We start from the raw sequence: 25,412 nt of genomic DNA, 5'->3' as shown, positions 1-25,412 counted from the left end.
ACACAGCATCTGTTTACATTAGTAACATAATTACTGTGATAATAAGCTCATTGATTTAGTATCTGAGGAAATAATCAATCAGGACATCACATTTGTCTTCCTTTACTTGACAGCCCATCTTCCACAGTGAATAGACAATGTTAATCCTTGCCATTGTTTCAGAGAAACAGAGCAGCAACTGAAAGAAGCCTTTAAAAAAGAGACAGCAGATCCTAAAGTGTCGTTTGTGACAGGGAAGAAGAACCATCAGGACCTGGGCAAAATGCTATCCCTTAGGCATGGCACCATGAAACCCAATATCAGTCATGCAGAAAGCAGCTGCAGTCCAGCAGCAAGAACATTTGGAAAAAATGCCACACGAGTTTAGCTTCTACTCAGTTCAGACTGAACAAAGGAGAGGAAATGTATGGATGTTTGTGGAGAATTACCCTGCTTTGTATGTGGAGAACCAGCTTCTATTTACCACTGTTGATTCACCAAGTGTCTTATATTTCAAAACCTTCTAACCACTACAACCATAAAACTATTCTATACAGTTTACCAATGCCTTTGAATATAAGCCAGCTGTGGTACTTCATACGTAGTACATAACCAGCCAGACAAATTGTAAGTAAATTAAAATATCACAATGTTCTTTATTTATTACTGTTTATGAACAATACTGTTTTTAAATAATAAATAAGGTAAATATGGTAATTGCGCATAAGAGTGATGTGGCTGAAGTAGTGCCTGAATTGGCTTTACATTTCTAAAAAGTAATCGGAAAAGGCTGTTGGTGGATAAACATTTTCTAAACTCACACTATTAGAAGTAGAGTGTCACCTAATGAAAGAAAATCTATTATTCACATGACTTTTAATCCACAAATCGCTTACAGTGCAATCCTATCCGTGTCTACTCAGAAGAATATCCCATCAAATACAATAGCATTTACTACTAAGTAAGTGGGTATAGGACTGCAGCCTAAATCAATTAAATCTGTATACATTTGCATACCAGTAAGAAAGGCAGTCATTCTGGAAAGGGGGGGGGGAGTATCTTGCTTTTAGATCATATATGTAATTGTAGACGCATTGAATTAGGTGATATCTTAGAAGAGATATGTTTTCCATTGTGTGAAGAAGGAAGAATACGTCTTCTAAAATGTTGCCTGCTATCACAATTTTTTGTAAGTACCTTGATTAAAAAAATCTGAAGGTTCTTTTAAAAAAACCAAAGTTCTACCCAATTAACTGGAAACATCTTTTAAATTGATCAGAAGATTTTTCAATTGACTAATCTGACCAATGAACTGACTAAACATTTCAGCCCTGTTAGTAAACTCTCATTCATTTATCAGCCTCTTTATGGTATAATTTAGAGGAAAATGCATTAAACTGAAGTGGTGCTGATCATTCTGAGACATATAACATTGATTCATGTGGGATTCTAATGTGTTGTTGCATATATATATATATTGGTTAAATTCTCCTCTCTTTTGGTCTTATAGCATCTCTGTAAAAATTCCACGCTTACAGGATCCTGTCAAGGCCACGTCTACGTACATGTGGTGCTCTGATGCGCAACACTCCCATCCCCCCAAGATTTAGGATACAGTTAGAGATTTTGAGAAGCTGTCTTATGGAAACGGAGTCATTCTCATGTGGTGAAAGGCCTCTCCTGCCAGCATAACACCTCCTTAGTCTTGGGCTGTGACAGCCAGGCGCAGCCCCAGATTCCCAACAGTAGAGTTAAGGCATATATAGACTTTGATATATGTTGACCAGAAAAGGCACATTACCACAATGAGGAGGGAGGCAAACATTGAAGAATGGGGCAAGGCATGTTCTATGGTTTATATGTAGTCCATTGTGTTGGGACAACTCTACGATGCCCTCTCTTTAAAGGAGCATGGGAAAAACCCTTTGTGCTGTAGAAGCATAAGCTCTCTTTGGTCTATGGTTCTAATCTCAGGCACTCTGTTTTTAGAACCCAAAAACACAACTACTGCTAATTGCTATTTAGCTCTCATGTAGCAAGCATCATCCATCATTCTCCAAGCAATATATACACAAGAGGGTATCATTATTGCTATTTTAAGACATCGGCTCATCAATATGTTGACTCTGATATATACTATAAAGTTGGAGTCGGCACAAAAAGGAATTTCATTGAACCTACCAAGAAAGTGTAATTTCCCACATCTGGGAATTACCTCTCAGAATGTTTGGGGGAGTGGAAACACCTCCAATCAAATGGTTTTTCCTAAAGATGCCACGTTAGGAAGGGACACTGAAAGCTGACGTTCCGCCTTCCCAAATCATCTGCACTTTTATCTGACAGTGACTCAGGCCTTTCTTCTCACTTGCTACCAGAACCTTTTAAAGATGGAAGGGCCAGGGATTCAGCATAGCACTTCCTGTATGCATAGCTTGTGCTCCCATGAACACAGTCCCTGGAAAGAGGAGCCCTTATCTTTAAGAGTGTTGATGACCTATGCTGCTATTGTACAATGGTACCTTGGGTTACAAACACTTTGGGTTACAGACTCCACTAACCTGGAATTAGTACCTTGGGTTAAGAACTTTACCTCAGGATGAGAACAGATATCTTGCAGCAGCAGCAGCGAGAGGCCCCATTAGCTAAAATGGTACCTCAGGTTAAGAACGGTTTCAGGTTAAGAACGGACTTCCGGAACAAATTAAGTTCGTAACCAGAGGTACCACTGTACTTACATTACAAGAGAACCCAAGGCAGGTTGTTCTTTGTTTCCTAACCAGATGCAGTCTTAACAGAAGTGTGGCCTCACAGCTAATCTAAATTCTAAATTCTGGAAGGCTGACAGCTGGCTTCTTTCTGCTGATCAAGAAGCAGTAGTTTATGCTGTTGGTTGTCCTCCTTGATTCTTCAAGAGGATTTTAGGCTTGCATACAAATGTTTTATATAGCTATATATTCCACTATCTCACTTTTTTTAACATTCAAAGAAAGGCCTGTTAAATCAAATAAAAGAGGGAGGGCTTGGGTGATGTGTTGCGTGGGCATAATCATAAATCAGGTATTTATTGACATATGCCAGTGACAGCTGTAAAACATCCAATTTTCCCCCTTTAACTCCATTGGATAGAAGCCTTGAAAGGTCTGTTCAAAGCCCAGTCTCTTCTCATCAGACAAATGAAGTTTATTCAGTTGTAATCCCTCAGACACAAAGTTCCCAAGACCACTTCAGGTAAACAGAGGCTTGCAAAGTTTGCACCATCAACATCAAAGCTATTTTGATATCTGTTCTGTGCTTGGCTTGTGGCTCTTGAAATTGCATAAGTGTTTACTGACACCTCTTCCACTGAATATTTTTAAGTGCTAAACCTTAGGATGGTGGGCAGAGATATTTTTATATGAAAAGTAGCTGCAGGTGGACAGAAGAATGATGTTATGTTGGAATTCCTAATAAAAATATTTTTTTAAAAAAAGACATGATGTTTCTTAAGGAGTCATTTCCTGAAATTTTATGGTGGTCAACAACCTTGGCCTTTTGTACTTTTTCTTTGCCAGTCACACAAATCCCATTGCTACTTCTGGTTTGTTTGTTTGTTTGTTTGTTTGTTTACCACTGCCCAACTTTTTCTAATCTCACAACTACCCACCAAACCTCAGGTTCCTGACATCCTACATTCCCAAGCAAATCGTGGAGGCAGCAGTGTTGCCTGACAAGTGTGGTAGCTCTGCATTTTCAGAACAGCTTGATGTACAACCGTAAGAGAATAACGTTTATCTCAAAGCTTGAAGAAACCCGTTGGCTTCTGCTGGTCAGCTGGAAGCTCTAGTTCCTCTTCCTCTGGCAAAATATCTGAGGAATTATGTGATAAGAATGTTTATAAGAATAGCAACATTTCTTAGTGGTTCCCCCTCCCCAGCCCATCCCCAATTATTATATATTTTGTACGTAATTTCAACAACAGTTAGCTGATGTCAGATTGTGATAACAGCTGTGAATGTGAAACAATAATTAGCTAGGTGAAAACACACTTCTTGTGGGTTTTGTTTCTTCTTTCTTCTTAATTTTTTTGCTGACTGACATTCCACCAGAGGCCTGGGCAGTTCCCCCTTTGCACCCTGCCTTCCTCTTCTATTGAATGAAATCACAGCAACTGCTCCACCATTGGGATCAATATCCAGGCCATTATGTTGGCAAAAGAAGCAGCAAATCACATTTAGCTGGATTGTCAGGCTCATTATTATAAACAGATGGCAGCCCTTGCACTACAATGTGGCCGAGAAAAGACTGACATCATTTCACATTAAAATCTATAATGCTAATACACATCGCAGAGTCTTTGTAGAGGTCCTGAGTGCATTAATCTTCTGAATGATTTGCCAATGTGCATGCTGGTTGAGGTGTTTTCTCACTTGACTGGAATTAAAAAGATGGTTCTTTGACTGAGAATGGTTAACATTTATCCACACAGATTGAGCAAAGTTAACATGCAATCTTCTTTACCAGTTACATCCTAATAGGATTGAATGGGTTGTTTTGTGGGAGCAAATGTTGCTACATTCCACAGCTGAGCTTTTCTTTTCTTTCCGTCACAACAGTGATGCGAGGATGAGCTGATCCTTTGCTTAATTACAAAGTAGGAACTTCATCAAATGACTTCTTCGGAAACGTACGAAACAAAGGGCTTGGCAAGATGTGCTCTCACTTTCCTACACATCAGGAAGAATCTCTGTGTTCTGGTAGAACACTATCCTTCCATTGCTTTGGGGGCGATTATTGCAAGGATGCTTTTAAGGACAGCTTTGTGTATTTGCACACACGATATGTGCAATATAGTCTCTTTCCCATCTCCTGAGAAGTGGATTCATCTTGACTCTAGCACACATCTGTAAAAATATATAGTCACTCTACGCTAGAACAGTTTCCCCCTTAAACTCCTGTCCAGATAATTAATGTTGTTAAACATGTTTGAACTGCAGTATTCTTTCATATTCTGTCAGATCTACCCCCAGTTGGTCCACCGGCTATGGGTCATTTTGGGGAGATGTGATTTAGTGACTTTACTCCATTCTCTGGTGGCCACCAGACTGGACTTACTGCAATGACCTAAATGTGAGGTAGTGAGGTATGGAAGTGAGTGCTGAACCATAAAGGAGGCTGAAGAATTTATGCTTTTGAATTATGGTGCTGGAGGAGACTCTTGAGAGTCCCATGGACTGCAAGAAGATCAAACCTCTCCATTCTTCAGGAAATCAGCCCCGAGTGCTCACTGGAAGGACAGATCCTGAAGCTGAGGCTCCAATACTTTGGCCACCTCATGAGAAGACTCCCTGGAAAAGACCCAGATGTTGGGAAAGATGGAGGGCACAAGGAGAAGGGGATGGCAGAGGACGAGATGGTTGGACAGTGTTCTCAAAGCTACTAACATGAGTTTGACCAAACGGTGGGAGGCAGTGGAAGACAGGAGTGCCTGACCTCCTCTGGTCCATGGGGTCACGAAGAGTCGGACACGACTAAATGACTAAACAACAACAAAATGTGAGGTTGCCCTTGAAGACTGTTTCAGCTGGTACAGAATGCAGCAGCCAGACTACTGCTGCCATATAGAACAGCTATAACTCCTGTTCTAAAGCAACTGAACTGCTTTATTTCTGAGCCCAATTTAGGGCACTCAGGTTGGTGTTTAAAGCCCTACAGAACTTGAACCTCAAATAGTTGAAAGACTAAAACGATCAAGGGGATGAAGTGGCCACAGTGTTAGTAGCCACAATGGCTATGCTATGCCTCTATGGTCAGAGGCAGTAGTGCCCTGAATACCAGAGAGCCCTCCTTGGCTGGGGAAGTTGTTCTGCCTTCTTTCTTAGAGTCTGAGGACTTTCTCCTGCAAGCCATGACAGCCCTTCTTTTGCTGTTGGAGCCAGTGTTTGTTTAATTGGGCACGACCCCTTTAATTACAGAAGGTGTTCCCAGAAGGAATAGTGTTAACCACCCAGCCTGAACCACATCCCTGTTTTAACAAATATTCTGGTGTCAAGCCATTTATTGTAAGTAATTACTTGCATCTTAAATTGGGCCCTGAAATGAATTGGAAGCCAGTGGAATCAGAGCAAGACCAGTTTAATATGGCTGGAAAAGTGAACAACAGAATTTTGTCTTCTGCAGCAATTTATGCCAGCTTTAGTTTCTGAGCACTCTTTGCCCTTCACAGAGTGCATTGCAATGATTCTAATCTGGCTGTTATGACATCTGTGACTAGTTCTGCTTTCTGCAAGAAAGAACATAACTGGTGGACCAGATGAAGCTGGCCAAAGGAACCAAGACAGCTAGGAGCCTTCAGAGGGAGTAGAGTACAAGTCTTGTTCAGAATGACACCCAGATATCAGTTCTACTTAGTCCAAACTTTGTACATGAAGCAGCATTTACTTCTGACCATTGCCTGAAATAACACTGAATGGTAGCAAATAAAGTGAAATATCTGGGGGTTAATTTAACAACTAAGAATGTGAACTTATTTAAAGATAATTATGAGAAATGTTGGTCAGAAATTAAGAAAGATTTAGAAATATGGTCGAATTTGAGACTTTCCTTGTTAGGCCGAATTGCTGTTATTAAGATGAATGTTTTGCCAAGAATGCTGTTTTTGTTTCAAACATTGCAGATTGTGGACAGAATGGACTGTTTCAAGAAGTGGCAGAAAGATATATCGAGATTTGTCTGGCAGGGCAAAAAGCCCAGAATAAAATTTAAGATATTAACTGACGCAAAAGAAAGAGGGGGGTTTGCCCTGCCGGACTTAAAATTGTACTATGAAGCAGCAGCTTTTTGCTGGCTGAAAGACTGGCTACTTCTTGAGAACACAGACATTTTGGATCTAGAAGGGTTCAATAATAGGTTTGGTTGGCATGCATATATATGGTATGACAAGGTAAAAATTCATAAAGGTTTTAAAAACCATATTGTTAGGAAAGCATTATACAATGTTTGGATTCGTTATAAAGATTTGTTGGAAAATAAAACCCCTAGGTGGTTGTCACCAATGGAGGCTAAGGAATATGGAATCCAAATGGCCAAAATATTGGGAAATCATAGAACAAGAAGGAGGAAATGTGAAATTACAGAGTTATGAGAAACTGAAATCTAAAGTAAGAGATTGGCTTCATTATTATCAGATAAATGAAGTTTTTAAACAGGACAGGAAAATTGGCTTCCAAGTGGAAAAGTCAAAGTTAGAAACAGAATTGCTTGAACCCAATACTAAGAATTTGTCAAGAATGTACAACTTGCTGTTGAAATGGAATACACAGGATGAAACGGTTAAATCAGCCATGATTAAATGGGCGCAGGACATTGGTCATGACATTATGTTTGCTGACTGGGAACAGTTATGGACCACCGGTATAAAGTTCACGGCATGTAATGCCTTAAGAGAGAATATCATGAAAATGATCTATAGGTGGTACATGACCCCAGTCAAGCTTGCAAAAATCTATCATTTGCCCAATAACAAATGCTGGAAATGTAATGAAACTGAAGGTACTTTCTACCACCTTTGGTGGACGTGCCCAAGGATTAAGGTCTTCTGGGAAATGATTTATAATGAAATTAAGAAGGTGCTTAAGTGTACCTTTCATAAGAAACCAGAGGCTTTTCTCCTGGGCATGGTAGGCCAATTGGTGTCAAAGAAAGATAGGACGTTTTTTATGTATGCTACAACAGCAGCAAGAGTTCTACTAGCAAAGTATTGGAAGACACAAGAACTACCCACGCTGGAAGAGTGGCAGACGAAGGTGATTGACTATATGGGACTGGCAGAGATGACGGGCAGAATCCGTGACCAAGGGAGAGAGACGGTGGAAGAAGATTGGAAGAAATTTAAATTTTATCTTAAAAATTGTTGTAAAATTAGTGAGTGTTAAAATGTCATGGGTAAAGCATAGCAGATTTGCAGAAATAAATGATTGGACAAGAGGAAAGAAAAGGGTTAAAGAAAGGAATTTTTAAGTAATTTAGATCAGGGGTTGCTGAAAAAGTTTAAAATAGGGATGCAGAAAAGGGAGGCATGGGGAAGTCGTTGAAATTGGGTACATGAAAAAATTCATGAAATTATACATGTTTTTATGTTTGTTTGTTTGTTTGTGTTTGTTGTTTGTATTGTCTTATAATGTATGTTGAAAAGCCAATAAAAATTTTATAAAAAAAAGAAAGAAATAACACTGAATGAGCCAGAAATTTCCAAATGTGTCCACTTCATTGACACTTTAATATTTTTAGTAAATACACTTTAAAAATACCAAAAACTTGGCTGCGCACCTAAAAATGTGATGCAGAACTGTTCAGTAAGCTGCAAGACTGAGAGACTGGCCATGGAAGAGTTATTTGTAAAGGCTGTATAGATTCACGCACAAACACATACACACACACACAGTGGCGTAGCGCGGGGGGTGCAGGGGGGGCCGGCCGCACCGGGCGCAACATCTGGGGGGGGTGCGCCCGCACTCGCAGCTCTCTACCCCTAGGGCAGAGGGGCCGCAAATTACTTGCCTTGCCCCGGGTGCTGACAACCCACGCTACGCCACTGCACACACACACACACAAAATAAAGCCAATTTCACTTGTGCAATCATGATTCAGAATTCTGACATGGAATTAAATTTTAAAATCACATATCTGCTTTTTTGGGATAAGTGTCGCAAGCATGTTTTGCTCCTGTTTGGGAAGGCGGAGATATCTGTGAAAATAAATGGGAAACTTTTTCGCATCCGTATCGTACCCCAGCACTACTTGCTATTAGCAGAGTTTCCCAGATGGCTCTGAGTGTTTCCATACTGTCAGTTTAAGTGAGAGCGTATACATGATATGCTATTCAGGCAGCTTGCCTTCCATTATTAGGTGATTGCTTGATGTGATAAGAGAGAATCCTCTGTAATAGTGGTTGCATATTAAAATAACCAAGCAATCACTGCAGCCAAATGTTACTTGTGAATTCACCTTTAAAGAACACACTCTTTAGGAAAGCGAACTAGTAAAAATGTAATTACATTTTTATTAATTTTTCCAGATTTCCCTCTCTCACACACATTTTATTTTACAAAATATTTCCTGATTATTCTGCTCAGTGTTACATGGAAGAGAAGGAAAGGGAGCTATGAGTGTGGGCTGACTATTGGTTCAGGAGTGGAGGCGGGGGAGCAATCACATACTGACAACAAGATTTATTAGAATAATCTTCCCAAAGGTAATGCTGAAATCCCAATCAATTAACATATTTAAAACAAGATTGGACAAAGCACTAGTAGATGTATATTAGAGAACAATTCAACATTGCCATGGGACTAGGCTAGAAGACTTTAAAAGGTCCTGCCAGTCTCCAGAGAGATCTTTAAACTATTACGAACGATGAGAAACACCATTACATTTCAATTGTTCCTTCCTAAGGAACTGGCCCAATTCCGTACATATGAACGCATTAATATAAGCAACATGGGGAATGAAACACGAATAAAGGCATACTCCAAGACCCTGAGGCAAAATACAGGGCGCTCATCCTGAAATAATATCAAACCCTACCCCATGCTTTGCAAGTTCCTTGCAATGATGTGACCAGCATCTTGTTCTCTTAACCCCTGTCCATCCCAGTTTGGAAAAGCCAGTCCAGGATGGGTGGTTCCAAGGTGTGGTGAATGCATCTTTATATGATGGAGGGGTGTGTGCTGCCCTTAAAGAGGCTGCAGTGCATCCACTTCTGAACCCTATGGTTTGTAGCAACTACTGTCTAGTCACAAATATCCCCTTCTTGGGTAGGAAAGGTAGCAGAGCAGTAGCAGTTGCAGGAGTTCCTGCAGGACAAAAAAATATCTGGCTCCATTTCAAACTGGGTTCAGACAGAGTTTGGGAATGAATCAGCCTTGGAAATGGGAGATTCCTGTTCCTGTTTCTTCTCAGTGGCTTCTAGTATCATAGACAACAGTATCCTCCTAAACCGGCCCTGTGGACTGGGTATTTGAGGCACAAAGGGATGTGGGTGGTGCTGTGGGCTAAACCACTGAACCTCCTGGGCTTGCCAACTGGAAGGCTGGCAGTTTGAATCCGTGTGACGGGGTGAGCTCCCATTGCTCTGTCCCAGCTTCTGCCAACCTAGCAGATCGAAAACACGGCAGTGCAAGTAGATAAATAGGTACCACTGCGGTGGGAAGGTAAACAGTGTTTCTGTGTGCTCTGGATTCCCTCACGGTTTTCCGTTGCACCAGAAGCGGTTTAGTCATGACCCAGAAAGCTGTCTGTGGACAAACGCTGGCTCCCTTGGTCTGAGAAGCGAGATGAGCGCCGCACCCCATAGTTGCCTTTGACTGGACTTAACCATCCAGAGGGTCTTTCTTTTTGCCTTTTATTGGAGGCACAGCTTTACAGCAGTTCTGCTTCAACCCACTGGGCCATGTCCAGATAATATCAATGGCAGATTGTGTTTTGGCAACATGATCTTCACACTATGGTGTCTCACAGGTCTTTGAACTTGTTCTCGGTTTTGTTCAATGATAAAGCCATTTAGGGGCAGTTCTATTTCTCCATAAGAGAGTAAGGAGAGGCTTTGCATGATCTCAATCATTGCCTGGGTGCAATAGACCAATAGACTGAGTTTGAACCCTGAGATGATGGAGGCACCATGGGTCAGTGGTTTCTAAGTCTGGGAGATTTGCCGGTTGCTTGTTCTGGCCAGGGCTGCACTCTGAAAGAACAGGCTAGTAGTTTGAGGTGCTCTTGGATCCATCTTTGTTGCTGAAGGCTCTGGTAGCCTCACTACCTAGCAGTACGGTATCTTTTACCAGCTATGACTCATACTCCAGCTATGGTCATTCTTAGATGGGAATAGTCTGGGCATTCAATAATGAAGTTATAAGAATCAAAAACAAAAAAAATCAGTGCAGTTTTGAAATAAGTGGTTAAAATCCCAGTCCGTTGGGCAGGGTACAAATAATAAAATTATTATTATGCAGTTTTCAACAATGGTGTCCAATTGTATCCAAACATAGATGAAAACCTGCTCTTTCATCTCAAAATTTGGTTACAATATTTTAAGAGGCATCCAAATGCATAATGAAAAGACAACTTCACAAAATATATACTGGACATTGCACAGGATGTCTGGAATTTGGTAAAGGCTGACATTCACATCTTCCAGAGCTAGACAGCCATGCTAGTCTGTTGCTGAAAAACCACAGAGCATCACGTGGCACCTCAAAAGCTAACAAAATTATTATGTGATGGGCTTTCATGGGCCAGAGGTGAGTCAGAGCCTTGCGTCAAAAACATGAGAGCATTTCTCACAATAAAATCACTGTTCTTTAAGGTGCACATGACTCTTTTGTCATCCACATAGACTCAGGTCAAGTTTATGAATATCCCCAAACTCAGTGATACACTAGCAAATGTGGAGCATCTTTAGAATCGATGACAAAACTCTCTCAAGCCACATTTTGATAAGAAGTTTTGGGGCTTGTAAAAGCCTACCTCAAAAGAAAGGCAAGATTTTAAGTCTGACACACACACACACACCACAAATTCTTCTCCAGCTCAGAACCAGGTCTGCAGACCCCATTTTGTTCCCCATGGAAGCGCCAGGAGCGTGAAGGATCTTTAGTTTAGTGGCCAAACTTAAATGAGCTAAACTAGGACCCTGCGTTGGATTACACTAAAATTCTGTCATTTTTGAGATGACCCATTCCGAGTCAAGCCAGAACTTTTCCATCGCTAAGTGAAACGGTGAACAAACTTTGTAGCAAGCCTTCAATAAAAATTAGTAAGGCTGCTAGGGGGCAGGTAAATTTGCCTCAAGTTCCGAGCTGGCCTTCTCTGCATTACAGCATAAGGCATGTTATAATAAGATGCAACATCCGTGTCATGCAGCCAAACACTCTAAACAATGTAGGAAAAATGTATTCTAGAGTTATTGTGTAAACAATGCATCCCAAGCTGTTTGTGAGCCATTCACACCCATAATCCTCTCTTGTGTACCATTGACAGAGTGACCTTCACCCTCCCTGGCACATCCATCATCCCGTGAACTTTTCATGCAGTACCAACCTCATCTCATCCTTTCAAACAAACCTTTGTCCAGGTCCCAGCTTATCACTCACTGGGGGAATCTTGTGTTTGCACAAATATTTATCTGTGATGAGGGGTCGGTGGGGGGGGGGAATGGAAGAAAGATCGCAAGTTCAGCACCTTTGAATGTTAGTGCTGATGGTTAGGCTTTAAAGCTTATCTGTCATCCTAACCTTCGCTGTATTTAATAAACCACTTTCATTTTTGCTTGACTACGCAATAGAAGTTGCCTTGGGAATTGGTTACATCTGAAATGAGCTTCGGTGATCTGTCTTTTGTGAAGGAATTCGACAATCTCACATATTTTCCTTATGCATATCCCCTCCCCCCATTGCGCCCATATTGTTGTCTACAGAAGACACAAACTGAGCACCCGTGTAGTTAACTATATTAGTTGAAATGATAAGAATGAGCAGACTCGAGCAGGTGAGACTAGTCTTTAAGCAGTCCATGCTGGTCTTTTATGAAATCAAACCTGCCTGGCAAACCACCACCTGCCATTAATCCAATTAGAAGAACAAAAGGATGGTCCGTGTTTATGTTTCCACTACAAGGAGTGGAAAGGGGATCACACCCCAAAGGACAGGATAGGGGAACTGGCTTTGTTAAAGGGGGCAACTGGGAATCCCTCCTCAGCTCCTTATAGGTCCACTAATAGTAGAAAAGAAAAGCAAGATGTCAGCCCAAGAGACAGAAGGGGGAAAGGGCTTGAACTCAACGTGACCTTGCATCCCACAGAAGCAAAAGCCAAATGATGAGTCTATAGCAAAGGACCTACTGCAGGGATTTTTTTTTAAAAAAATCCATAAATATATTGGCTAAAGTTACATTTTTAATCTACTGTGCACAAATTGCGGGATCAAAAAGCTGGATGGTGTCACAGTGGGGTGGAAAGCTCTTCCAAAAGTGGGCAACAGACCATACATGCACACACAATCACACACACTTGACACACGCATAATACAGAAGAAGAAGAAGAAGAAGAAGAAGAAGAAGAAGAAGAAGAAGAGGAGGAGGAGGAGGAGGAGGAGGAGGAAGAGGAGTTTGGATTTGATATCCCGCTTTATCACTACCCGAAGGAGTCTCAAAGCGGCTAACATTCTCCTTTCCCTTCCTCCCCCACAACAAACACTCTGTGAGGTGACAGATAGGTAGCTGTGTTGGTCTGCCATAGTCAAAACAAAATTTTTTTTTCCTTCCAGTAGCACCTTAAAGACCAACTAAGTTAGTTCTTGGTATGAGCTTTCGTGTGCATGCACACTTCTTCAGATACACTGAAACAGAAGTTGCCAGATCCTTCTATATAGTGAGAAGGTGGGGAGGGGTATTACTCAGAAGGGTGGTGGGAATGGGTGATTGGCAGATAGCTGTGATGAGCCTGTTGACGACTCTTAACGACTGCAATAGGTCTTACAGGAAAAAGCAAGGGGTGAGAAGGTGAAAAATGGCTTTGTCATGTATAATGAGATAAGAATCCAATGTCTTTGTTCAGACCAGGTCTCTCCATGGTTTTAAGTTTGGTAGGTGAGTTTTAAGTCTGTGAGGTGAGTGGGGCTGAGAGACTTAAGAGAAGTGTGACTGGCCCAAGGTCACCCAGCAGCTGCATGTGGAGGAGCGGGGAATCAAACCCGGTTCCCCAGATTACGAGTCTATCACTCTTAACCACTACACCACACTGGCTCTCAGAGATACACAGACTCAGTTCCCCCATCAGTGGATCCATCTCATCCTTCTCCTTTGTATTCTCCCCTCTTCTAGCTGGGTACATAATCCTTATAGGCTATTCCTTTCAAGTGTTGCCCAAAGTGACTGCATTCTGTGCTTTTCTGTTTTCTTTGGAGGGAAAATGCAAACCATAAATATCTCCCAAGAAATGTTGCTGCAAGATATGCAGCCCAAATGGCACCTACCTCCTCCCTGTTAGGACCAACTACTGAAAAACTCCTACAACTCCTGCCTTTATCTATCTGCTCTCACTTCATGGTGCCACCTGAAGGAGGTCACTTCACTGCAGGGCCAGCCCCGATTCTGCATTGAGAAAAGCTGAATTCTGCCATATATATCTAAGAGCCATATATTAAGCAAGTGTAGATGCTTGTGTTTATTTCTGCTATTCATGGTGCTTCTGCCAATAAGAGGGGAGGAAAAGGAGAACCAACATTATCAAGGGAATGAAGTGACTCCTCAATGAAGAAAGGTTGCAGCATTTGGGACTTACTTTTTTGTTTAGAGAGAAGGCTGTAGGAGATGACATTACAGAAGTTTATATAAAATAAGTTTGTGCATGGCCTGGAAATCGTGAATAGAGAAAAGTTGTTCTCGCACTGTCACAACATTGGAACTCGTGGACATCCAATGAAGCTGAATGATAATCATAATCATAATAATTTATTATTTATACGCCGCCCATCTGGCTGGGTTTCCCCAGCCACTCTGGGTGGCTCCCACCAGAAAATTAAAAACATGATAAAACATCAGTCTTTAAAAACTTCCCTAAACAGGGCTGCCTTCAGATGTCTTCTAAAAGTCAGATAGTTGTTTATTTCCTTGACATCTGATCGGAGAGCGTTCCACAGGGCGGACGCCACTGCTGACAAGGCCCTCTGCCTGGTTCCCTGTAACCTCATTTCTGGGAGTGAGGGAAAAGCCAGAAGGCCCTCGGTGCTGGACCTCAGTGTCCGGGCTGAACGATGGGGGTGGAGACGCTCCTTCAGGTATCCTGGACCGAGGCCGTTTAGGGCTTTAAAGGTCAACACCAACACTTTGAATTGTGCTCGGAAACGTACTGGGAGCCAATGTAGGTCTTTCAGGACCGGTGTTATATTGTCTCGGCGGCCACTTCCAGTCACCAGTCTAGTTGGAAAATTCAGGACAGATGAAAGAAAGTATTTGAAGCATGTAGTCAAACTATGGAACTTGTTTCCCCAGGAAGGGTGATGTCCATCAACTTGGATGGCTTTAAAAGAGGATTAGACTAATTCATGGAGGAGAGGGCTACTAGTGGCTACTAGCCATAATGGAGGTGGCAATGCTTGCAAATGCCAGTTGCTGGAGACCATGGGAGGGAGAGTTCTCTTGTGCTCATGTTCTCTCCCTGGTTTCCCACAGCCATCTAACTGGCCATTGGGAGAACAGGATGCTGGTTTGGCCTGAACCAGCAGCAGGGGCGTCTTACCCATAGAGGCTAGTGGCGTGTGGCGCCAGGATGCCAACTTCTGGAGGGCGCCAGGGAAGAGGCAGCGGCTGGATGCGGCGCCTCCCAGCATCAGCTCTAATGGAGGTCATTCTAAAAAGATTTTCCAAAATAACAATATAATAAAGCATAAAAAGACATTGCAGCCTACTGGAAAAGACACAGGTTCATACTGGGGGGTTGGTAGGTATGCACACACATTTTTTAAAGTCTTCTTAAATTAACACATTATGTAAGTGGCAGATATTTTTAAATGTTCCCAAAGCTGATTGCTAAAGACACTAATAAAAATGGTGCCCAGGTATATCAAATATAAATATCCCTCTAAAGGCCTCAATATTTCCAAATTTATTATTCTCTGTGCATCTAATAATAGCCAAGAATAACCTGTGCTCTAGGTAACGCATAATATTTGTTTTAATCTTAAAACAACACAGCCTGCCATTTCTAAATGATGTTTTCATTCAAATGAAACCAATTTTGGGAAGGCTGTATTTTAGATTGGATACAACTGGAATTCAGAAGTCATGACATTTACTATATTACATTTTTAGTTATTGCAAAATCTCATTCTGAAAGATTTTCCCTGAATCATTTGCCTTTAAAATGTTAATGTGTCACTTATCCAATAGTTTCCTTTAGAAAAGAGCAATAAAAATGAGAAAGATCCCAGGTGTGGGTGAAAATAGAGCATTAAAGACACCAAAGCAACAATGAAGCTAGCACATATGTGCTTGCAACACTCAAATAATAAAGTCTGCCAGTGTTGATAAACTGAATCCAATTTTGTGATTCTTTATCACACTAGTACATAGGATGGTGTCCTTTAAGTCGAGGTATCCTTTAACTGAGGTCTAGCAATGAGGTGGAAAACCTGTTTCTGGACTTCATCACTTCAGACTGGTCCTCTCTTCAAAATAAAATGAAGTAAAAATCCCTGCATAGAAAAACTAATGTCTCAGGGAGAACTCAGACTAGAACACTCCAGGCTGGTCCTCTATTCAGACTGGTCCTCTATTCAAAATAAAATGAAATAAAAATCCCTAGTATCTCAGGGAGAACTCAGACTAGAACACTTCTCACTGGCATGTAGTTTTCTGTGCGCAGAACCTGGCCTATTAACATTAATTGTAACAGTTTCTAAAATGTGCAATTTTTTAACAGCTGGGCAGAGCAATCCTAAACCCCAATCTGTGCTGCTGGGGGGAGGGGGAGGGGGCCAGATGAAGTTGGCACAACAAAAAATTGAAATAATATTCACAAACACACACCCTTTCTGCCCTGGCTGGCTTCAGGCCCATTTTTCCTCAGCCAGGAGTTCAGATTGCTGCCTAACTTTCGACTCAGTACTGTTACAGATGTTGCAGATGGAATCCTTGACCTGGACTTTGTTCAGAGCAGAAATGAATTTGCTCTGCACCATCAGAATGAGTTTCGAAGCTTTACTGGAAAAAGTATTTACCGTATTTTTCGCCCTATAGGACGCAATTTTTCCCCTCAAAAAATGAAGGGGAAATATGTGTGCGTCCTATGGGGCGAATGCAGGCTTTCGCTGAAGCCTGGAGAGCGAGGGGCATCGGTGCGCACCGACCCCTCTCGCTCTCCAGGCTTCAGGAAGACATCCGCAAACCTTGCGAGCCCGGGGGAGTTCCCGCGGGCTCTCCAGGCTTGCGGGCAGCAGCCTGCAGCCCGGAGCACAGGGCGCCCTCCGGAGGACGCCCCGTGCTTCGGGAAGGGGTCTGCAAGCCTCCCGCGCCCGGCGGGAGGTCCCGCCAGGTGCGCGAGGCTTGGGGCGGCAGCCTGCATCCCGAAGCACGGGGTGCCCTCCGGAGGACACCCTGTGCTTCGGGAAGGTGTCTGCAAGCCTCCCGCGCCCGGCGGTAGGTCCCGCCGGGCTCGCAAGGCTTACAGGCAGCAGCCTGTTCTGGGGGCTTGGGTCGGGGGAAGCTCGGGCTTCCCCAGCGCCAGCCCCACGCCTGGGGGGGAAATAATTTTTTTTCTTTATTTCCCCCCCAAAAAACTAGGTGTGTCTTATGGGGCGATGCGTCCTATGGGGCGCAAAATACGGTAAATGTTTACAAATAAACTTTACTAAATACAAAATAGCACATTGCTCACAAACAGCAAGCAATGTAGTCCAGTCTTCCTTAAGTCTTCAATACAGTTCAAAAACTTTCCTCTCTCTGGTCCCAGAGAAAGTTCCCCAGCATCTGAAGATCTACACTGCTGCTGGCTCCACCTCCTGACCAAGATGCTCAGTTCTCAAGTTTCATCTCATTCTGAGAGAGACCTCTCCAGTTAATGAATCATCAGTCCGCATACTCCAGCTTCTTCTTGCTGCATTTGTTGTTGTTTAGTCGTTTAGTCATGTCCGACTCTTCATGACCCCATGGACCAGAGCACGCCAGGCACTCCTGTCTTCCACTGCCTCCCGCAGTTTGTTCAAACTCATGCTGGTAGCTTCGCGAACACTATCCAACCATCTCGTCCTCTGTCGTCCCCTTCTCCTTGTGCCCTCCATCTTTCCCAACATCAGGGTCTTTTCCAGGGAGTCTTCTCATGAGGTGGCCAAAGTATTGGAGCCTCAGCTTCACAATCTGTCCTTCCAGTGAGCACTCAGGGCTGATTTCCTTAAGAATGGATAGGTTTGATCTTCCTGCAATCCATGGGACTCTCAAGAGTCTCCTCCACACCATAATTCAAAAGCATCAATTCTTTGGCAATCAGCCTTCTTTATGGTCCAGCTTTCACTTCCATACATCACTACTGGGAAACTTGCTGCATTTACCTAGAGACTGCCTAATGCAAACCTCTATATAGGTTTGTTTTTTAAAAACTCCAGTGCATATAAAAATTACATTTTATGCATGTTAAACTTATATCTGTAACACTCACGACAAGCCTTAAGTGCTCATTATTTGGGTAAAGTCTTGGCAGTTGTATAAAGTATGCAAAATGAAGTATTTGCATAGTCAGAAATGGGGAGCAGGAAAAGCAAAATGACCCTTTGCTGTCTGATAATGGTAAGATGATATCCCCCCCCCCCAAAGCAAAAGCTTTATGTATAAAGACTGCAGCAAGACATGCAATACCGTATTTTTTGCTCTATAAGACTCACTTTTTCCCTCAAAAAAGTAAGGGGAAATATGTGTGCGTCTTATGGAGGGAATGCAGGCTGCGCAGCTATCCCAGAAGCCAGAACAGCAAGAGGGATTGCTGCTTTCGCTGCACAACGATCCCTCTTGCTGTTCTGGCTTCTGAGATTCAGAATATTTTTCTTCTTGTTTTCCTCCTCCAAAAACTAGGTGCGTCTTGTGGTCTGGTGCGTCTTATAGAGCGAAAAATATGGTAATTAAGACACTAAGGCAGTGGTCCCCAAACATTCCCCCACCCCACGGATCACTTGAAAATTGCTAAGGGTCACTTGATATAGCAATTTTAGTGCACAGTGCTAGATGCTGTATGATTCTTAATTGAAATTTTATCGCTTCTTTTATTTCTTGAATATTGTACAGTATTTCATACAATCATTCTGCCCAATAGATACATTTTTGCAAGCACTTTTCTTCTAAATTGTTTGTTTTATTTTCACTAATATATGCATCCTTGCACATACTTTCCCGTAGTCTACATGTTATCTGCTTGGAGAAGTGCATCACAAAATTTGGAAAAGTGTGAATTTGTATGGATAGTGAAGGGAATTGATTTTCTCCCATATCCTTAGAGTGATATGGTAGAGTGATCTGGCACTCTCCTGTTTTTTACAGTCCAGTGCAGGCAACCAAAAGTTTGTTATGTCACTGGCATAATAAGATGGCTGTTAGCCTACAATTGAAGATGGCTGTTGGCCTATAATCTGCTTGGGGGCTGAAAGGGTTACAACATATTAATGTTTCAATATTTTAATATTGTATTTTAATCTTGTTTTTAAGTTGTATTCATTCAACTTGTTTTTATTATTGCTTGTTAGCTCACTGAGCCCGGCCTTGGCTGGGGAGGTTGGGGTATAAATAAAAATTATTATTATTAAACATATGCACTCTGATGTGCTCAGAAAAGGGGACTTGGGGAGATGAACTCTTTTTTTTGCCCCTGAGACCATTGGTTCTGTATTTAGATTTCTTACGTCGGTCATCTCTTGAGTTTATTGTTATTTTCCTATAATACGGCACTTTTTGTTATAGTTTTATTCTCTTTTTATTTGTAAACCTAGAGAAATTAGTTTGTAAGGTGCCTCATAAATAAACAGAAGTTGGGCTGAAGTCCCACCAAAATTAATAATAATAATTTATTATTTGTACCCTGCCCATCTGGCTGGGTTTCACCAGCCACTCTGGGCGGCTTCCACAGAGACCAAAAATACACTAAAATGTCACACATTAAAAACTTCCCTGAACAGGAAAATATAATTAATAATTTATTAATAACCACCAAAGTTTTGACCCGGTTCATAATAAACTCATTCTGCCACCAACCCTCTCTGCCATAATCACAGCCACTATCTGCTAGCAGAAGCATGTCCTGGTTATGGCGCACTATGGGAAATGTAGAATCATAGAATCATAGAATCATAGAGTTGGAATAGACCACAAGGGCCATCGAGTCCAACCCCCTGCCAAGCAGGAAACACCATCAGAGCACTCCTGATATATGGTTGTCAAGCCTCTGCTTAAAGACCTCCAAAGAAGGAGACTCCACCACACTCCTTGGCAGCAAATTCCACTGTCGAACAGCTCTTACTGTCAGGAAGTTCTTCCTAATGTTTAGGTGGAATCTTCTTTCCTGCAGTTTGGATCCATTGCTCCGTGTCCGCTTCTCTGGAGCAGCAGAAAACAACCTTTCTCCCTCCTCTATGTGACATCCTTTTATATATTTGAACATGGCTATCATATCACCCCTTAACCTCCTCTTCTCCAGGCTAAACATGCCCAGCTCCCTTAGCCATTCCTCATAAGGCATCGTTTCTAGGCCTTTGACCATTTTGGTTGCCCTCCTCTGGACACGTTCCAGTTTGTCAGTGTCCTTCTTGAACTGTGGTTCCCATGTAGTTCCCATGGGTCCTATATCCCATCCATTATTTGCCTCTGACAGGGAAGGCACATTCTGAAGGAAGCCAAAGGCTAGCAAATTTTCTCAAGGAGGTTTTCCACAGGTCTGGAGACCTCTCGGTCAAATAAATGAGCTGTGGGAAGGACATGCTATAGATCAGCCAGCTTCTGCTTTTACCTACACAATACTTTGTTTAGGGCAGACTCTTTTCCCGGAAGCTCTGGCAGGGTATTCAGAGAGCATAATGAAAGACAAATTCCATAACACCAAAGAGAAAAGAGTTTGCAAGGAGATCACAGTGTTGACCTCTGACCTCATTAGCATTCCCTCCACTTTCCCCTCTCGTCTCTTTTTCCCTACTTCACAATTGCAAGATTGCTTATTGTATGCACTGATTTCAGCTGTGACCCAGAGAGTCACTTCTTAAAGTGGTTTTCTTCACCCCTTAAATAGTCCTTTAGAAAGATGCTTATGCATCCGAAAAGGAAAAGGTAAATGAGTAACACTTTGGGCTTGGGGGAGTACATTGAAGATGCGGGGGGAGGAGGGAGAGACACCCATGGTGTTTTCAGGGCTTATATTAGGAACAAATAAAAGTAAATTAAATTTATTAGTGCCCCCCTTCAAGCAGCATTGGTGTTTTGAGTATGTCATATAAAAATGCAAACAATAATTGCATGCAGATAAAGACCAAAGTACATACGCACATTTGTTTTAAGACTGAAGTACTTTTAAGGTTGGTCTAGATATAGGATAGTTTTTCAGACTGAGAACAATTGGTTTGACTTCACTTAGTGTTCTTTTTAAAGAGACACCACCCTTAAATGCAAAGTTAAGTTCCCTAACATAGAATTAAGTTTCCCATCAGCTGTTTATCAATATGCCCTCAAATTTGAGGGTGGGGGATAATTTGGCATGTGAGTTTTCCTGAAAATTATAAGCTGGGACATTTTCAAGCCAAAACCCTCCAATTTATGGGGGTGGCATTCTTCCCTGGCTCAGATAATAATCCAAGTTCTTCCCTGGCTCAGATAATAATCCAAGTTGGAGAACAAGTCTAAGGCCTTGCCCCATTGCAGGGCTCTTCATATTTGGAAGCGATGGGGCCCCGAATGTTTTTAAAAAATCAGATCCAAGCTCAGATCCAGCTTCAGTGGCCGCCTCCTCCTCCTTCTGGCATGGAGAAGCTCCCGGCATGCCACAAATGGGAAGCCACTGCAGAAAAGGCCCCTTCTTGTGTTACCACCTTCTGGTCCTCTCTCAGAGAGAGCACATGAAGAAGGGCCTCAGAAGATGATCTCAGGGTCTGGGTAGGTACATATGGAAAGAGGTGGTCCTTGAGGTATTGCAGTCATGAGCCATTTAAGGCTTTCTAGGTTAAAACCTTTTAACGAAATTAAAAGACTCCTGCTTCTTGGGAGAAAAGCAATGACAAACCTAGGCAGCATCTTAAAAAGCAGAGACATCACCTTGCCAACAAAGGTCCGTATAGTTAAAGCTATGGTTTTCACAGTAGTGATGTATGGAAGTGAGAGCTGGACCATAAAGAAGGCTGATCGCCAAAGAATTGATACTTTTGAATTATGGTGCTAGAGGAGACTCTTGAGAATCCCAGGGACTGCAAGAAGATCAAACCTATCCATTCTGAAGGAAATCAGCCCTCAATGCTCACTGGAAGGACAGATCCTGAAGCTGAGACTCCAATACTCTGGGCACCTCATAAGAAGAGAAGACTCCCTGGAAAAGGCCCTGATGTTGGGAAAGATGGAGGGCACAAGGAGAAAGGGGCGACAGAGGATGAGACGGTTGGATAGTGTTCTCGAAGCTGACCAAACTGCGGGAGGCAGTGGAAGACAGGAGTGCCTGGCGTGCTCTGGTCCATGGGGTCATGAAGAGTCGGATATGATTAAACGACTAAACAACAACAACAACAGGTCAAAACCAGTACTTGGGCCTGGAAATGAATTGGTAGCCACTGCAGTTGGATCAGGATTGATGCAATATGCTCAAACTGTCTTGCCCCAGTGAGCAACCTGGCCATTGAATTCTGCACATCATTATATTTGTTTCTCCTTGGCACACGAAATACTGGTAGTGGGAATCCATCACAAAATCGTTAACTGGGTTTATCAGTTCTGTGCTCATAGTTTGTTTGGCATAAGCTGCTACAAAATGTAACACAACACAGTAAAATGTGTGAAATGAAAACCAGGGTTTTGTCACTTTTCCACTATACATATATCAACACATACTAGTTCAATTATCCAAATTAAAATAAATATTTTGCTACTTTCCACCAGCATAAACTGATGAAAATAGACCTTTCCAATTAAGTTTCCAAACAAATCTACTCCAAAAATAGCTTGAAAATGTTATTGTAAACCACACGTTGAAAAGTAAATTTCAGAAATTAATCACACATATATGAAGAATATTTATTTTATAGGCAATATATTGCTTTTAAATGACTATCCTCAGTGTGTTATCTTGTTGACAGAGCAAAAAGCTGTTTAGGAAGAAAATGTCAGGACATTTATCAAGTTCAAGCATGCTTTGTCTGGTTTGCAAAGGACTGCAAATCAAGTCAAATATCACAAAATACCCAGGGATCACTGTTGTTTATGGCAAATCTTACTTAGACAGCATCCAAAGTGTGAACATCGCCAACGATCAAAGTGGTATTCCTATGATGACCCAAGACCACTGGATTAGAAATACTGGTGAAGCTCTTAAGCAATTAACCTGAAAGGAAATAATGATCTCCAACATATTAGCTCAACACCAAATGCAATTTGCTCCAGAAAGAAGACAACAATTGAGAGGCTGACCTTAACTTTGCTTTTGCTTGGAGAAGATCAGCAGAGGAATTGATGGGCTGTAGCTCTCCCGAGAACCCCCGTTTCACTGATGTGGGGCTCTGGACGAAGCACCGGTGTTGTCTCTCACTACTGGGGCTTGTTAGGCTGCAAAAACTTGAAATATAAAGAAAGGTGCACGGCGTGTATCATCCCCTGGCATTTTTAAACAGATGAACCAAAAAGGGATCACTGTTTACTACTTGACTCCTGACACTATGCAGAGTCAAAAAGAATATGTCTCCCACAATGTCTCCCGTGGGAGACCTATCCAGTGGTTTCATCCATTGTCCATGATCAGAGATGGTCTTTACGTTAGGCAAGTTGAATCGTCCTAACAGAGGGTCCATGCTGTGCTCAGCCCTGGAACTCTTTCCCAACCGGCTTGTGGGTGGGCCTTTCCCTGCTCCAAGCCAGTAGTGCTACAGTTATGCCAATGGCCTTTAGCTAATCGGCAGCGTGGCAAGGTTGAGGGTATTTATTTGGCAGTGTGATGTAGGGACCTCCTTTTGCTTCACGCTGCCAAACAGAGCTGGGGATCTTCCTCATCTGCATCATTTGAGGCCATAGCTATACCCCTCCTTAGCTGATTAAGCTTACAAATTTCTTTGCCTTATTTATTTACTTCTTTTACCCTTCTTTTGACGCGGGTGGCGCTGTGGGTTAAACCACAGAGCCTAGGACTTGCTGATCAGAAGGTCAGCGGTTCGAATCCCCATGACGGGGTGAGCTCCCGTTGCTCGGTCCCTGCTCCTGCCAACCTAGCAGTTCGAAAGCACGTCAAAGTGCAAGTAGATAAATAGGTACCGCTCCAGCGGGAAGGTAAACGGTGTTTCCGTGAGCTGCTCTGGTTCGCCAGAAGCGGCTTAGTCATGCTGGCCACATGACCCGGAAGCTGTATGCCGGCTCCCTTGGCCAATAAAGCGAGATGAGCACCACAACCCTAGAGTCGGCCACGACTGGACCTAATGGTCAGGGGTCCCTTTACCTTTACCTTTCCTTCTGGTGCCTGATCCTTCCTCCCCAACCGCCCCACAGGCTCCACTGCCTGCATGCTTTTGCTGTTTCTGCTTACCTCCTTTTACTTCGTCCAGTTTGCTCCTTATTTCCATGTTCTAACCCCCCACCCCACCCTACTCGGTCGCCTTCCTCCATTCACTCTTAGCTTTGGCAACTTTAGCCTGATGCGGTAAATGCAGGTTGAATAGCAAACTGGCCAGAATTGGCCACATGCTGAAGCAGCTGCAAATGCCCATATTTTCTTCTCTGCAGTAGTTTCAAAACTACTTGAAAATGTAATGGAAGACAGTGATCCGGCTGCTTTACCCCAAGCCTTGAGGTTTTGTTTTTCTTGAGCTTTTTCTTTCTTTCAACATATCTTTTTAAAGTTAGGATAGCCAGGAGACAAACTACTTTTCACCTCTGGCATTGGTGGAATGAATTATATACGGCATACACTCTCAGAATAAAGGAAAGTCAGTAACGGTGCAATTCTATACATGTCTACTCAGAAGTAAGCCCCAGGAAATCGAGAAGGTGGCCTTTGTCAAATGGTTCTCTTCCAGCCTCCTTGCCACTCCTTGAAATATGGCGTTAATATCACTGATGGGTCTTACAGGATTCTAGTAGGACCTACAGGTTAATGTGTATGAAATGTTGCAAACACCCCAAAGCACACATTTCCTTAATGGCATCATTGCAATTTATATAGAAAAAATCCTCAAATATTTATACTTTTTTTTTTTTACAGCTTATCTGGTTCTATATGCTCAATTTGAATCTCCAAATAACACGTAATCTTCCTCTGCTCTTTTAAACCCAGGGTTTCTTTCCCCATTCTCCTGAATTGCTGGAACTGTTCAAAATCTTTCTATAGTTCATGGTGCATGTGTGTTTTAAGTCAATTTGAGTATTTCTATATCCCATATCTTTCATAGTAATTCTGCTTCTGTGAGACTTTGATTACTTTTCTATGTACTTGTGAAATCTATTATTGCAATAGTGGGGATGCATAGGACTAGGGTTTGTTTTTCAACTGACACACAATTCTGAGCAAAGTTTGGCAAGCGCACCACTGGGTCTAATTCTATTTTGTTGACTTGAAACAACTCTTCCATTATTCCTACCACTTTCTTGCACCACATATAGTAGAAGCCTCTCTTCACTCTAAAATGAAATGCTAACTTGCACAGGGATTCAACACATGGGAATTGTTTGATAAGTAAGCAACATCTTATCTTGAA

The sequence above is a fragment of the Podarcis raffonei genome, chromosome 7, assembly GCF_027172205.1.
Source record: "Podarcis raffonei isolate rPodRaf1 chromosome 7, rPodRaf1.pri, whole genome shotgun sequence".
Classification (NCBI taxonomy): Eukaryota; Metazoa; Chordata; class Lepidosauria; order Squamata; family Lacertidae; genus Podarcis; species Podarcis raffonei.
The sequence above is the reverse complement of the archived record's forward strand: the minus strand, read 5'-3'. Positions refer to the sequence as shown.